A 16,575-nucleotide genomic window follows, 5' to 3' on the forward strand; every position below is an offset into this window, starting at 1 on the left:
CTTTTGCATTCAAACTTTGATTGGTAAATATTGAGCCAATGCAGGTACCTATAGTTGTGTTCAAACAGGTATCAAATACGATGCAGTGCAATTTGCCTTTCACAAACTGCACGAGGAGCCTGCCAGCCTACTCACGATATGAGAGCGGGCAAAAAGCAAGTTTATAGGGCAAGCTGCGGAGCGCGCCCCGCGCCGCCCGCCGCCGGTGCAGGCCAGTCAGTCAGCCGTTAGCCGCGTCAGAGACAGCACGTGTCGCCGGCCGCTGCGACCCCCCTCCGCCCCGCACACACACGCGCGATCTCCACGCGAGTGACCATCGAGGATCTAACCTATGTGATCTAATCATTGTTACTGTGAATAGTGCTAAAGTTGCTATAAGTGTAGTGAAACTGCTGGCGTGGGGCTAGCAGCCGGTTCTGTTGGATGTCGAGCGACCCGTTCGCCTGTGCTTTCTAAATGATCCCGCGATCCCCGGCTCTACCATGCTAACATGTTATGAAAGGAGCATTAAAATGAATGCCAGATAGACATATCATATGCTAAAGGTGAGCATCTAACTCGCATGTGTGACGGCCGTTGGTGTAAGTTAAAACGAACCAGGTGTATGAACTATGCGAGAAGTAAAATGTAAACCACAACGAAAAGTTTCAAATATAAGTTCATGTTGTCATATCGGTGCCTACAGCGAATGGACAACGACAGAATTATAAACAAGTAGAAACGTGTTTAGGAGCGAGCTTAGCGAACACCTTTCAAGATCCTTGCGCTCGGGCAATAAATAAGTAGTTTCATGTTATTACGAAACTTTCCCGACAACTGCACTTTGTGTTCAACGCTGCTCTTATTGTTCTTCACAAATAAAACTTAAATTTCTCGAAACATGGCGCAGGTAGCTTCTTATGAATGGCTCAACAGATTGAGAAGAATAAAAGAATGCTTATCATAAATCCATTGAAAGTTTTAAGTGAGGGTCGAGACTCAATGAACAGAATAGACAAAAAAAGCAAAATAAAATTAACAAACATGCATGAATATAGGTAATATAGAGCATTAAAGTTCATGCTGAAGTAAAGCTAACATGAAGCTACATCATTGTTATTTTTACCTACTTTAATAATATTATATCCTAATACAACATTAATTACTTCTTTCTAACGTGAAGAGTGGAAAAATAAGATGTTAAGTATTTTCCAACTTTAATTGTGGACAGGGCAGCACTTGACGACAATCTCGCCTGATGTTAAGCTGTGATTTTTTTATTTTTTTTTTATTTGTATAATAGGGGAGCGCTTGGCAACAATCTCGCCTGATGGTAAGCTGAGATGTGGCCTAAGATGGAGTGCACTTCCCTGAAATGTACCTTTTCACTCTATGCTTAAAGATCATCCAACTGTTTCGTAAAATAGGGACAGAGTATTTAATATGAATCCGATATAAATTGAGAAATGAACATAAATATGTCAAGCCATATTATAAATTAAGAACTTGTGTCATTTTCACACGAAATAATTTATATTATTAACAAAAAACTAAACCTCCTTTTAGTTGTCAGAAATAGACCAAATTTAAATAGGACCAAAAAGGAACCAGATTTGAAATAAAAAAAGAATCATCAAAATCGGGTCATCCAGTCAAAAGTTCTGAGGTAGACAAACCCGAAAAAACAGTTGAATTAATAACTTCCTCTTTTTTTGAAGTTACTTGAAAAACAACAATGATAATAAAAAAACACACAATGATATTTTAATCAAATTGTTCCACTAATCTTATAATTTACATTGTTACAAATTATATAAATACATATGTATAAATATCAATATATATGTATAAAATATATCGAACGTAAAAGAACTGTTCACTCTTGACTCTACATAGAGATGTAGAGTCAAGAGTGAACAAAATTTTGGGTATGTGCCTACATAGAGATGTACATAGTTACCCAAAATCTTTATAAATAAGTGGAAATTTAAGCATAGGATGAAATAGAAAATTGAAAAATAACTGCGATGTGCGAATAATAAGTTCAATAGGCTATTAAATTAAAAGCTCTCTTAACTTAATATAATAATTGATAATCATGAAAAAGTATCCTCTTGATAAAGTTAAATTAATTTCGTAATCAACCCTCATTCATTTGCCCTAGGACATTATCAGTAAGAAATAACTATGTTTATGAAGTAATGATCAATGGAAGTTCTTTAACGAAATCGATTTACGCTGATAAGTCACCGCGTTAAGATAATGCGAGTAATGTGGGTTAGGTGGAGCAATCGCGGAGGCGCTGGCGAGCCCTGACGCCACTTTTGCAATACCACGCTACTGATAAGATAATAATTATCCATAATTTTAAGGAAAATTACTCTTCCTGTCTTTCCTTATTCTTGTGAGAGTGTATTTTAAGGAAGATCATAAAATGTTTCACTTTAACAAGAATTGGGAAAGAAGTCTAAAAATCCTCGACTAGCAGTTTTTGAAAATAATAATATTCTAATATGTGCTACTTCTTGTAAACTATAGCACCCATTTCATGCATTTACTTATCCATGACAAACAAATAAATGTACTACTGATGCATTCTAATCATAAAACCGAAATATAACGGACACAGAAATTAATGATATTATAAACATGCTCTACCAACGAGCGCATACCACACCACACCTTTAATAAGTTTCAATTTTCTCACGGTGATTTTAATGCATTCGTCGAGCAAGGCTTTTAAACGTGATAAACAGGCGAGTGTTGTCGGGACACAATTAGTGGCTGCGATGTCGCGTGGGGACCGGGGAGCTCTACTGATCCTCTTGTCCTATTGTTTACCCTACCTACCCTTTACTTTTCTACTGTGTCTATTGGCACGGCAATATGGCTTATGCTCGATAAGACAATACTCTTAATATTGCACAATAGTATGCAGATAAAAAATGTGTTGTACCTACTTATGTACATATAAAATACTATAAAATACCTATAGATAATATAAATTATGATAGTTGGAAAATAAAATTAATTATGCTTATCAATTCGAACTGACATTGTTAGTCTTTCTGTAGAACGGACCATTGAACTGTCCTGTGTGGAGCTGGAGCGTTATATTATTGTTTGCGTTTATAGACCCCCTTCCAGTGACTATAATATGTTTGAGACAGTCATGGAAGAAATATTAAAGCGTCTAAGCAGGAGTAAAAAAAAAGTTATAGTATGTGGTGATTTTAATATTGATTTACTTTTACAAACACAAACGGCTACACGAATTGTTAATTTGTTTCAGTCATTTAATCTATATAAACTTTTTAACGAACCCACACGAATTACACCTACTTCTGCAACTTGTATTGATAATATATACTGTGACTGCATCTGTTTAGAGAAAAATATTCTCAATACATTGACTTCGGATCACTGTGGCCAGAAAGTAGTTTTTGAATGGGATTGCATACCTACATTTAAAAGGATTAATGTTAGGCCTATAACTAAAAAAGGCATTAATAAATTTAGGAATAATATTAATAAAAACCTGCCCGTACTAAATGTTCAATCCTATCCTAATAGTCCTTGTGAAATGTTTAAAAATCTTTTTAATTTAGTACATAAAGAATTTGAAAAAATATTTAAAGTTAAATCTTTAAATATTACCAAGGATTTACCATTTAGTAAATGGGCGACAGCTAGTATACATAGGTGCAGGAACATTCTTTATGAATTATATGGTATGAAGCAATATAATAAAGACCCATCTTTTCTTAGTTATGTTAGAAATTACTCAAAAATTTTTAAAAAAGTTTGTTTCACTGCAAAGCGTTTGTATATCAAAGAAAAAATACGCGACTCTGATAATAAAGTTAAAACAGTTTGGTCAATTATTAATGGTGAAATGGGTAAAAGCAAATCAAGTAATACCATAAAACTTGTAAATAATGACAGGGTTATTGACAAAAGTGCTGATGTTGCGCTTGCTTTTGAAGAATTCTTCAGTAGTGTCCCTGCTACTATTACTAATAGTTTAAATTCGTCTTCAGCACTTGCAGAGACCTTTTTGAGGGACCATGTTGCGGAGTGCAGTACATTATTTGAATTACGACACGTAACTGCTAATGATATTGTTACTGCCTTTAAGACGCTTAATCTTAAAAATACTTGTGATCTTTGGGGAATGTCCGTAAATTTAGTTAATAATATAATAGAAAATATTGCGAAAAATTTAGCTTCCATATTTAATAAGTGTTGTGACTATGGTACATTTCCTAATTTACTAAAGCTTAGTAAAGTTATACCTTTATTTAAGAAGGGCGATCAAGAAGACTGTAACAATTATAGACCTATCTCTATTTTACCAACATTAAGTAAGGTATTCGAGAAGTTAATATTAAACCAATTGAGTAGTCATTTTGCATCTAATAATTTACTGCACACCAAACAGTTTGGTTTCACAAAGGGGCGCTCAACCACAGATGCTGGAGTTGCACTTCTAACACATATATATAAGGCATGGGAAAACTCAAAAAATGCTCTAGGGATATTTTGTGACCTCTCCAAGGCATTTGACTGCGTTGAACATTGTACTTTGTTACGTAAACTTAATCACTATGGAATTAAAGGAAAAGCCCAGAACCTCATAGCGTCATACCTGCATGATAGGATACAGACTGTAGTTGTTAATGGAGAACGATCTAGCGGTGCGTCAATTAACATTGGTGTTCCACAGGGGTCAATTTTAGGTCCCTTCTTGTTCTTGGTATATATCAATGATCTTCCCTATTATTTGCAGGATAGGTGTGAAATAGTTCTGTTTGCAGATGATACCTCATTAATTTTTAATGTGGATAGGCATGACCCAAATGTTGACGAAGTGAACAGTGCTCTTTTACACATATCTGAATGGTTTACTGCCAATAATTTATTATTAAATGCCAAAAAAACCACTTGTGTTGAATTTTTACTTCCTAATGTAAAAAAGTTGAACAGAGATATTACCTTGAACGGGGAGGTATTGCATCCTACTGAGTCTACTGTATTTCTAGGGTTAACATTGGACGAGAAACTACAGTGGGGAGCCCATGTCAACACCGCTGCAGGTAAGCTCAGTTCTGCTGCATATGCAGTCCGAAAAATAAGGCATCTCACCGATGAGGATACGGCTAGATTGGTTTATTTCAGCTACTTTCATAGCATTATGTCCTATGGAATTCTACTGTGGGGCAGGGCTGCAGATATAGAAACTATATTTATCTTACAGAAAAGAGCCATTCGCTCTATATATAATTTACGTGCTCGGGACTCACTAAGAGATCATTTTAAGAATACTGGTATCCTTACTGTACCATCACAGTATATATTTCATAATATTTTGCATGTACACAAAAGCTCTGACTTACACACAAGAGTAGGAGATAGACACGATTATGGCACAAGGAACAAGAATAGAATTGAAATGCCATTTTTCCGATTAGCTAAAGTTAAAAATTCATTTATGGGTCAAGGTATACGCTTATACAATAGAATTCCTCACAATATTAAAGAGTTTAGTAGTTCTAAATTTAAAACTTACATAAAAAATGTACTAGTTCAGAGAGCGTACTACAGTATTCAGGAATATATGGACGATAAAGACCCATGGAGGGTTGTCGCGTAAACACCACAGGACAGTTCTTTGGCATATTATGTAGTTAGGTAGATATAAGTTACATATTATGTAAATTTATTGACATTATTTAAAAGAGCAACTATGGAGTTTCTTGCCGATTCTTCTCCATAGATACTGCTTTCCGAATCGGTGGTTAATGTTAAAAATACTATGTAATGACGATTCGAAAGTGCTACTAAATAGTAGTCTAATTGAATAAATAAATGTTTGAGTTTGAGTTTGAGTTTGAATTGGAGGAGCAGACAGGTTAAGCATTAATCATATTTTATTGATAATAGCCACAATAATATCGGAACTATTAATATAAATATGCTAATCTCATGAGTTTCTACTTCAGTAGAAATCATTGTTTATAGGTACTCTTTAAAAGCTTAAAATATAGAAGCAATTTCGCATTAACTCCATACCTCCACTGCTTATAATATTATGGCTTATGGCACTGGCATCTGTATGCAATGAAGTCTTTCCTTCAGTCGGCGGAGCATCGAACAAAGATTGTGTCGTTTTAATGTTAATTAGCCTTAATAGCGGAGGTCGTGTGTGTTAAATTGTCAATTATCATTCTGGCGACGAGACTGCAAGTGTTGTGTAATGTTGTTTCGTTTAATCCCACTACGGAGTGGGAGATTTTAATAAAGATGGAATGTTAGCGTAATTAATGCAACCCAACAAGGGCGGGCCTTGGGCGGGCCACTCATACGTAGGTATAACGTTGCGAAATGCAAACTGCAAATAGGTTACTGTTGATGCCACTAACGATAAATCTATCACGCAAAATAATTCAACAGTAGGTACTTTGCCGCTTTCACTGTAACGATAAAGTGCATTCATTTTTAGTTGGTTGTTTACTACCTATTCACGAATAGTTAAACACCTAAATTAAATTAAGAAATATGAAAGAAATGGCCAATATACCAAAATCTTTCAGCGCCTAAAGTTGACTTACAGCGCAAAAGGAAGTCTACTTCCTTTTTTCACAGTAATCTCATATTTTTGCTCTAAAAACAAGCATATAATTACAAAAAACAATAATATGGTACCACAATTTTAATATTATTCAAAAATCCACTATTGGTCTCGAGTGTCAATCATGCGAATACTTAAACAGCATAAAGTATTCAATGAGTTTCCAGTGCTCGAGTCTCAAGTAGGCTATCTTAATCTAGAATAAAAAACAATGAAACAAATAATGCAAATATTGCATTCACACCGGGAACTGTTTATCGGTATATTGAGCGCTGAAGTGCTCCTCCGAATAACGAGATCTTTTGTTGGAAAGTAGTTCACTATATTCATCACAATAGTTTTATTTAGAGTGCGATTATACGCGAACATCTTATGATTCTCAACGAAGGCAATAATACTTGTCGACCTGAATAACGCTTCGTCAGTCGCAGGCCGCAGCGGCCGCCCGCTCGGCCCGCGTTAACTTTATAGTGACGGCTCCCAGCATTTATTGTAAATTATTTCACTAATCAGCTCTGAATGTAATTGTGAAATACGAATAGGATGTTTTCATGGCCAATGTGCAAACTTGAAACTTTGCTACGAGTTCCACACATTTTATTGCCATAGTTAATAAAATCTGAGTTAATATAATCACAAATATAATACTCGTTTAGAATAAAGCTAATCATATTAAAGAACGTCACTGGAGACATAACATGCACTTGTTCTTTAATTAAATCCACCGCGAATGTGATTCGAGCATAACGTGCCTCGTGCGCTGCTCAGTAAATGTAGTTAGTAGTTCAATACGGAACCGGCGACCCGAGGGGAATAGCGGATAAATTAGATTCATCCAAAGTTAATGGCATATTTATACTGCGCTCTTTAGAGGGTGCCATTCATTATTGGCCGCGGCATTAAACTTGCATGATCCACTTGTTCGAGCGATCCATCGTCCTCCCGCTAAGCCGACTCTCATCTCTCCTCGCGACACCCTCTGTAATTACACCATCTGTCGTCAGACCCTTATCTTCAGTAAAATGTAACTCCGCCGCTCTGACTTCAGAGACAATTTACGAGGCTGCAATAAATGTTTCAGGTCTATACTGCAGTCAGCTACTATTAAGTATTCTGTGCTGCGGACAAAAGAATGGAATAGAAAAAAATCTTTATTGCATCGGTTTTATTATTTTTTATCATGTTTGGCAATAATTTTTGGCCTTTGTTACCAAATTGATCTAAAATTTACAAACTACAACCGAACCTAACATGTACGTAACTCACGAACTTTTCAGATACCTTTATAATTCAAATACTCAAACATCTTATTCCACACTAGCTTCCGCCCGCGACTCCGTCCGCGCGGATGTCGGTCTTCGCGTGGATGGTCTCCATTTTGATTAACTCTGACAATGACATCTTATAAATATCTATTGGACCCAAATACGGCTAGGCCTATAATAATACGCAACGTGTGTTCGCGGTTCTACAGAACAACGTCTATGGATAAAACTGAAAAATTAAGATTAATTTTTTTTCTACGTATTTTTCCAGGATAAAAAGTATCCTATTTTACGCCCAGGATAATAAGGTATAATTATACCAAGTTTCATCGAAATCGAACCGTTAGTTTTCACGTGATGTCTTCACATACAGACAGACAAAAAATTTTTTAATCACATATTTAGGTTTGGTATCGATCCAGTAACACCCCCTGCTATTTATTTTTTCAATATTTTCAATGTACAGAATTGACCCTTCTACAGATTTATTATATGTATAGATACCCATATTACACAAATACAGTACTTACAGTGTATACACTATGTTATATAACGTGTCAAAAGGCAATTTACTATTGGGTACATATTATTATAAGCCGGCGACCTACAAACAAGCTTACTGCGAAATGTATCTGCTTCTGTTACATTAGTATTAATAATAAAGCAGCTACATTCGGGACTTCGAGACGCTCCGGCTGTTCGTTACTTAACGGCTGGCACTTAGTGAATAATGACTACGAGCTGCATTTAAACCGACTGTTTTTAATGCACTCTGTTTTCTTCTTAGACAGCTGGAAAATAGCCATCAATATTGAAGAAATAATTTGGAAAATCCAAAAGTGCACGCCTCATAATTTTTTTTTAATAAATATTTATTAATTATTATTTTTCAAATATTAAATTAATATTATTAAATATACTTTGTAATGTGCATATTAAAAGTTAAAGGCCTATGTATTATAGACATCAAATCATTTAATGGTTAACATGCACGAGTAGGTCTATATTCTTTTTATGGGGAGAATATGGAAATAAAAAACTTCTGTTTCTGGCCTCTGGTGTCGATTCAGTTTTCCTCAGGTAGCTCGTAAACTTATATTGAGAGCGTAAAACAGAGTAAGTATTGGCAAATAGTCGACAGCTGTTTAGCTGTTGACGGAACCGTTTGCTACCTGCGGGAAATCGATTTACCTGCAAGCGACCTCTATTCTGACATAAAAACAACTTTCCTCAACTCTACTTAAGTCCGTTTTAAAATAAATTATGTTGAAAACTGTTTGAGGTTCTGAACAATTAACTATAAATAAATCGAGGAGCATCGATGGATTTCATGTCAATATTAAATCTGTCTATAGATTCGAATATAATACCGCTATTCATAGTTTGTGTACTGTTATAAGTTTTCATTTAAACACCGTTTGCTAGACTTATAACTGTGATTTTTTTAAACAAACACAGAGCAACTTAATTAAGAAACATTCAATCATAAATCAATCTTTTAAATAACTGACATGAATTGACTCAACTACGCGTACAAAGCAAAAAATATTCAAAAAGGAAATCTTCATTGCAAAATCTTTGATTCTGTAAAATTGATCGAAGATATTAGGAACCCTTAAATTGATTTCGTCCGTTTTAAAGGACATAGTATTTACACACATGCTGGCGCTGTTATAGCAGACCTAAGCTTTGCTAATCGGTATATTGAGAAGGGACTAGCTATGTCCTTCGCGTACATGTAGGTTTTTTTACCAAAGCGAAGTACAGTCGCGAATGGTGACCATTTGAAAATTGCAAAAAACGGATCTCTTGACTCTCCTGATAAAATTGATAATAACTGTAAATATTTTGGCTATTTTGCTTATAATGTTATATTATTAGTTAGAATACGATTGTAAGTATAGTATTTTGACATAATTTTTACATATTTTACAATATTTGGAATACAAATCTTAGTTTATATACGATGTCCCATAAAACGGACGTTGACAACTTGGACTATATACTAGGGTATTCTTCACATGTCCTATGTAACGGACGTTGCCAATAAGGCCATCCATTTTCAACGTCATCATTTTGATATATTTTTCTCTATTTTTAATATGTTTTAGAGGAGCATGACTTGGCAATCAATAAAAAATTCCCTACCTATCTCTGGCGGAAGCTGAAGAGTCTGGCGTTGAGTTGAGATGACGATTTTGAAGGAAATGTAGACCTACGGGAGTGATTTCACTATGATAACAGTGTCAATCATTTACCCCCAGCACCATACCTTCGGAATTATGCGACATATTGATTTGAGACACAATGAAGACCCAAAAAGTCAGAATTTTTACCATCAACAAAATATTATTGCTGCAGAATTACAGCCATTACATGCGGTGCGAGATGAATCTTCCCTACTTCTCAGTAGTTCTTCAGCCACAGCATGATGTTACTTACCAGAAATATCACCCAATGTTGAAAAATTAAAATAATAATACCTTACAAATTAAAAAAACTGTCAGAAAATGGATATAATATATGCCAAAGAATCCAAAAAAAGCGATTTAAATTTCGTGTTTGTTTTGGTACTTCAGGCATGGTATACGACTTCTTTGCATACGATGAAGCAAACACATTTCAATCTGTACAATATAAGGAATGGGAAGAGAACTTTCTTGGTGTATTAGATAAGTTCTCAGGTTATGTAATACTATTTATATTCCAATTCTTAGCATATTTTTAGGCTGTGATTATTGGTAGTGTCGTTTTTTAAAATCCATTATTTTTAACGATATCGTTAAAGTTTTAACCAACATTTTAAGACAGATGTTTGAAAAGCTTATTCTAGATCGTCCATAATTATAATTTGATAATAATTTTGAATTACAGAGTTGAAAATGTGCATTGTATTCATGTACCACGGTTGCAGGAATAATGTGCAATGTCCGTTATATGTGACGGTTCGAACATGTACATATAATTGGCAGTGTCCGTTTTATGTGACATAGTGAAAACAATAGAAAAAATTAAAATTTTTAATTTTTTTTTTCATTTTCCTCTTTTCTATCCTAATTCCAACACATCCTCCAAATTTGGACATTATAAACACAAGTTATCTAGGGGTGACAATTTAAGGGTTAGGAAGGCATTTAGGCATTTATAAGAATGGATCGAACTTTACGGTTAAGACAGGACGAATTGAGAATAGTCTGGTAGAAGGTAGTGTCGTTGCATATACCTATTCGTAGTGTAGAGCGGTGTAATAATAACCAGGCGTGTTCGGAGCGGCTCGCAGACTGGTGGCCGCACCAGCCCCTCACTCACTCGCGCTATTTATATGTACGGGATTAATTCAATGGTTGACTCACGTTCGAGACTTGTACCGTGGAAAGTACGTATTATGTAACATCTCTCTACAATGAAACCGTACAAGTCATTTCACCAAATTCATGAACTTTTAAAGTTAGGCTTTATATATTTTACGTAAGTAACGTTTACGTAAAAATAGGAAAATAATTCCAATATTGGCTAGGTACCTGTATTTCAATTCGTTAATATTAAAATGGTGCCAGTGGAACAAATCCTCTCGTAGATTATACGTACCTACTTAGTAGTTAACACAGAATTGACATTTAACAACCTTTGTAGTTCAGAGCTGTTCTATTTGAAAAGGAAAAAATAACGGTGCATAGAGTGAAGTATTTCATTGAGTAATTAACGTGCTTTGTTATTATTCTCCATATTACCACAGTAAATATTTATCCTATCTCAGCAACCGACTAAAATAGATGTACATATTGTTAGAAATGGAGGGTCTATACACTCTACAACCTAAATAAAAAGTGAGATGCTGAATTAAGGTGAAATATTTGGGAAAATAATTATGTTTCTTTGCATCTATTTTTTGATGATAGTACTGCATTTCAAGTATGTGGTACTGGCCAGCCGCCACTGCATGTCTCATGAAGTCCCCTACTCCCTTATCCTTATCAGCAGGGCGCGGAGTGACAGCGGCTGGCGAGTTATCAGCTTCCCATAATATCTGTGGATAAGACGTGACGCCTGCTTACGATACATAAAGGCCCTACCGTTACTTTCTTACTTTTTAAATATGACGCATTTATAGCTTACCTAATGGTATTTCAATAATATCCTAAATAAGTCTTTCGAAGGTCAGAAAGATAAATACAGTCGCGTCTGTCTTAAATGTGATTTATGGAACTTTGTTTATGGTATGGGGAAACTCTGATTTTTTAATTGAGAAAAAGAAAGTGCCACTGGCTTGTTGTGTTCTTGCTTGGGAAGATAACTTTGAAAGATATGGTTTTAGTTTTATAATTAATGCTGTCTATCCCAGGATTAGTCATTGTTAATGTATTCTAAACGGTATGTACAGTATTATCGTAAAAATATACGCTGTTTGCATTCTTATTAATACACATTGAAAACATAAGATATTCCGCTTTTATCATAAAAACAATGTTTACTCTCTGACGAAGAGGTTTTATTGCTTACAGTTTATTGACCGGCCTGCTTAGTCTGTTATCTGCTGACTTATTTGACTATTACTGTGTCGCTCTGAGATTACAGTTCATATTCTCAACGTACCTTACAAAATATTTGGTCTAAATTTGGGCTGAGGCATATTGTATATGGTATGTATTACGAAGCGAACATAACAAAAACATGTGTCTGTACGTGGTCGAGAGCGGTGTGCCTGTGCGCAGCTGTCACTCGCCGCGCCCCCCGCGCCCCGCTCCCCTGCTCCCAGCCCCCCGCGCCTGCGGGCTAAGCTACGGGATGTTTGCCGCATACCTGAGCCGACCCGACACTGTTTTAACCTTTGTTATCGCACCGTGTGAATTTATTTTATAAAAATAATACATTTAAATTAGGGATGTAACGATACCGATACAGATACCGATATATCGGCCGATATATCGGCAAGCCGATATATCGGTATCGCCGATAATAAATCAACCGATACCGATATTTTTTTATTAAATTCTTTCTTTTCTTTTATGTTTTTGCATTGTATTCATTCATATTGTTTTATTTCTGTTTCTGTAATAGTGTTAAGGAAGAGCGGAACCTCCTGACACAAGGATTTTATTTGCTTACTAGGAGTGTTCCAATCACAAATTTGTTTATGTAAAGGAAAGAAATAAATAATTTTGGATTTTTTTAATTTTTAACGTGATAACGTTTTTAAAATCGTTTTAGTCGGGTGACATGTTCATAAACTTGTGTCACACCAAAACCTCACGAGCGCGATCGCAGGTATAACGAGAGAGAGACGGACCGATCTCCCGTTTCATCTCGAGCGCTGCCACTGCATTATGTTATCACGTAAACATCTCGATCGTAAACCTACTTTACAAACAACCAATTTTTTTGATATCAAATAATTCAAAAAATCCGCGCCCAATGAACGATGCGGGAGGCCGCCCGCGCGTGCGCACTTTGTTTTCTGAAAAAACTGTACCAATACTGCCGTCCTTTAACTAAAAAGCCGTTAACCCTCAAATGGTCAATTTTCAGTTTTAAATGTAGGGTGATAGAGTTCAGAATTCTCTATCTTTCTGTCTAAGAATCATTAATAGTTATAAATATATTAAAATATTGTAAGCCGTTAAGTAACACAATTTTCAGCGATTCCATAACTTGAAAGCGTCTAACCAACACTACTTCGCTAAATTTCCTTTAAAGTACCTTAACCGCCAGATTTAATAATTATTTTTTAGCTTTTTACTTGACTAAAAGTACGTTATCAGATTATACTTGACTATAGGGACGCAAAAGGACTATACAGTGCCACAAACTTATCTGACCCGGTGGCAAAAACTGGAACTACGTGCCGCCATTTTGAAATGTCACATTTTCACAGACTTTTCATACGAAATATTTTGTTTATATAAAAGAAAGCGACATCAGTGACACTGTCACCGGGTCAGATAAGTTTGTGGCACTATAACTGCTTTATGATATGCTTTCATATAACGATTCCAATGGAAATCCTTACCTTATTTGCAGTTACTCGCCCTTAACGCTTTTTGAGTTAAGTAATTTTATTTAGGAAAAATTCTAATAACACTTTTTTGCTTAGCTACAAAGCAGCTAACCCTCATTTTTTAGCTAAAAGGCAGTTATCCGATTCTGGTGATGCATCAGTTTTGGGGATGAGAGTGATGATGAAATAATGTCGCTCCCAAGCAGAGTACCGATTGTTTTTGATTTTCTTTTACAAGACGTATTGTTTCTGATCAGGTTTACTAAGTTTTAAACAATCTAGCAGCTAAATTACGGAAAATATAAAAAGTCAAAGTTACGAAAATTTGGTAGGTAATGGTTACGACAGTGCAAACTTTCAATCGTACTTCTCTGTTTAGACTCTGATTTGTCACTGTAACCGAGAAAGAGAAGAAAGTCTGTACTATTTAATTTTTAAAACTATTTATTAATTATGTAATTTACCCCTTGGGTGGAATTAGTAATCGACTGTCAAGCAATGTACTAGAGATGGTGATACAAAAATTGTTAGGAGTACACTACCTTTGACCCGCTGACGGGGAGTCCATTTTGCAACTATTGCTATTTTTTCTTATCTTTATATGTATTAGATTATTAAGATTTGTATTTTTTACATTGTAGCAAATAAAAAGTTTTCTACCTCCTGCTATTTTCCACATATTCTGGTATATTATATTTTCTGAATGTGGATGAAAGAGTCTTCTAATCATTTGATAAGTGGTTCTACATTATTTATTAAGAGCATCCCACATGTAAGAGCTTGAAGCCCTATTGAAACCAGGGTGTATTTTTTCAAAAACCTTGTGCACAAGTCTTAATTTTTTTTTCAGGAAACGATTTATGTTTACATTGTTTGTGGTTCTATATGTACTCAATATCCGTGACTCGTATGATGGCTTCGCAGAAGACTATTTATAAAATAACGTTAAAATTGCAATTCTAAATGAATATACTTACGGTTCCAAAAAAGAAAAGCGAGAAGATTTATCTCAATCTTAACCCATTAATGAGCCACTGTAATGAAATAAACGTGAACATGACGAGAAATAAAGGTTAATTTTATCGAAAACTTAAAAGAGTCATTTAGTAAAAGAGTTTAAAATACTTGTTACTCACAATAAGACGCTAAAACCATTAATTTAGATAGTGTTTAAATCCTTAATACTTAAACCTAAACGCTTTTGATCCTTTTCCTTTCCATTGGTTGACCTAGAGGATGTGATTCCCGAGAGCAAAGCCTCAGACAGCAGCAAATTTTTAACATTATTAAGATTAAAATTTAGTACAACTATATAGAATCATAGTACAAAAGCATCCAAAAGCCCTTAAACGCTGATTATAAAGTTTTTGAAATTTAAATTAAAACGAAAGTCATAGCTTAAAAGTAGTTATAGTAGCTTAACGACGTTTTAGGTAAGCATTTTATTAATAAATAAAAAAAATCACAAAATGAAAATAAAAATACTAAATTACTTAGCTAAAAAGTCGCTATGGTATGTGAACGGCCGTCTTGTCCAGTAAATAGTTAAAATTTTCAGATTATAAGGATGTATGTGTTTGTAAGGATGTATGGATGTTTGTTACTCTTTCACGTAAAAACTACTGAACCGATTACAATGAAATTTAGCACACATATAGAGGGTAACTTGGATTAACACATAGGATAGTTTTTATCCCGGAAATCCCACGGGAACGGGAACTATGCGGGTTTTCCTTTGCAAACGCGGGCGAAGCCGCGGGCGGAAATCTAGTGCTGAACTAAACGAGAAAAAGTGAATTTAAAAATAAATTATAACAGTTTCTGGGTAAAAACTAATATTTATATATAATATAATTAAATGTCGATCGATGTATCTCACAATAATTATTGTAAGTGTCATAATTTTTAAGAAATAACGATTTCCGTGTTTTTTGCCATTTACTCGAAACTCACTTTGTGGGCTTAACGGCTTTCTAGTTAAAGGACGGCAGAATAGTAAACTTTTATTAGGTACTGATTGTATGTGTATTACTTAAAGTTTAACTGACTTCGTAAAATAATAATACCTACTAAAATAAATGGTTTTGTTGTTTTTTGATTTGGCATTTTTATTTAAAAGAATACGATTAACAGTTGTCTCTGTTAAATGTTGGTAATTTTTTATGCATATTTCACTATTTATTTTTCTACCAAGATATCGGTATCGGTATCGGTATCGCCGATACATTACTACAAATATCGGTATCGGTATCGTATCGGCAAAATCATGTATCGTTACATCCCTAATTTAAATATAAAATTTTATTGCATAGAGAATAACTCAATAAAACTTCGATGAATATCGATGTAATCATCCATCATTGAAAGTTTCGATGATGGATGATTAAGAATTAAGATAAGGAAGGAAGGATTCTGTGGAATAAACTCTTGAATGTGAACTTGGAGCGATGTTATCTGTACCAGATCCTACTATACTATTATAAAGGCGAAAGTTTGTAAGTATGGATGTATGGATGTTTGTTAATCTTTCACGTAAAAACTACTGAATGGATTACAATGAAATTAAGCACACATAATATAGAGGGTAACTTGGATTAACACATAGGATAGGTTTTATCCCGGAAATCCCACGGGAACGGGAACTATGCGGGTTTTTCTTTGAAAGCGCGGGCGAAGCCACGGGCGGAAAGCTAGTAATATTATAA

General features: G+C 34.9%; 1 protein-coding gene across 1 annotated transcript in view; it reads left to right on the forward strand.

The window, feature by feature from the left end:
- Positions 1–204: 204 nt before the first annotated feature.
- The window catches only part of kug (FAT atypical cadherin kugelei), a 77,217-nt gene continuing 60,846 nt past the window's right edge, over positions 205–16,575 (forward strand). Inside the window, exon 1 of the mRNA XM_089704361.1 lies at positions 205–545. The gene's annotated coding sequence lies outside the window, so the exon portion shown is untranslated. The remainder of the gene's footprint in view (positions 546–16,575) is intronic.

The sequence above is a fragment of the Colias philodice genome, chromosome 15 (genome assembly GCF_061535455.1).
Source record: "Colias philodice isolate Cphi_HAF_F1 chromosome 15, ilColPhil1 Martin Lab GWU primary, whole genome shotgun sequence".
In the NCBI taxonomy this organism is placed as follows: Eukaryota; Metazoa; Arthropoda; class Insecta; order Lepidoptera; family Pieridae; genus Colias; species Colias philodice.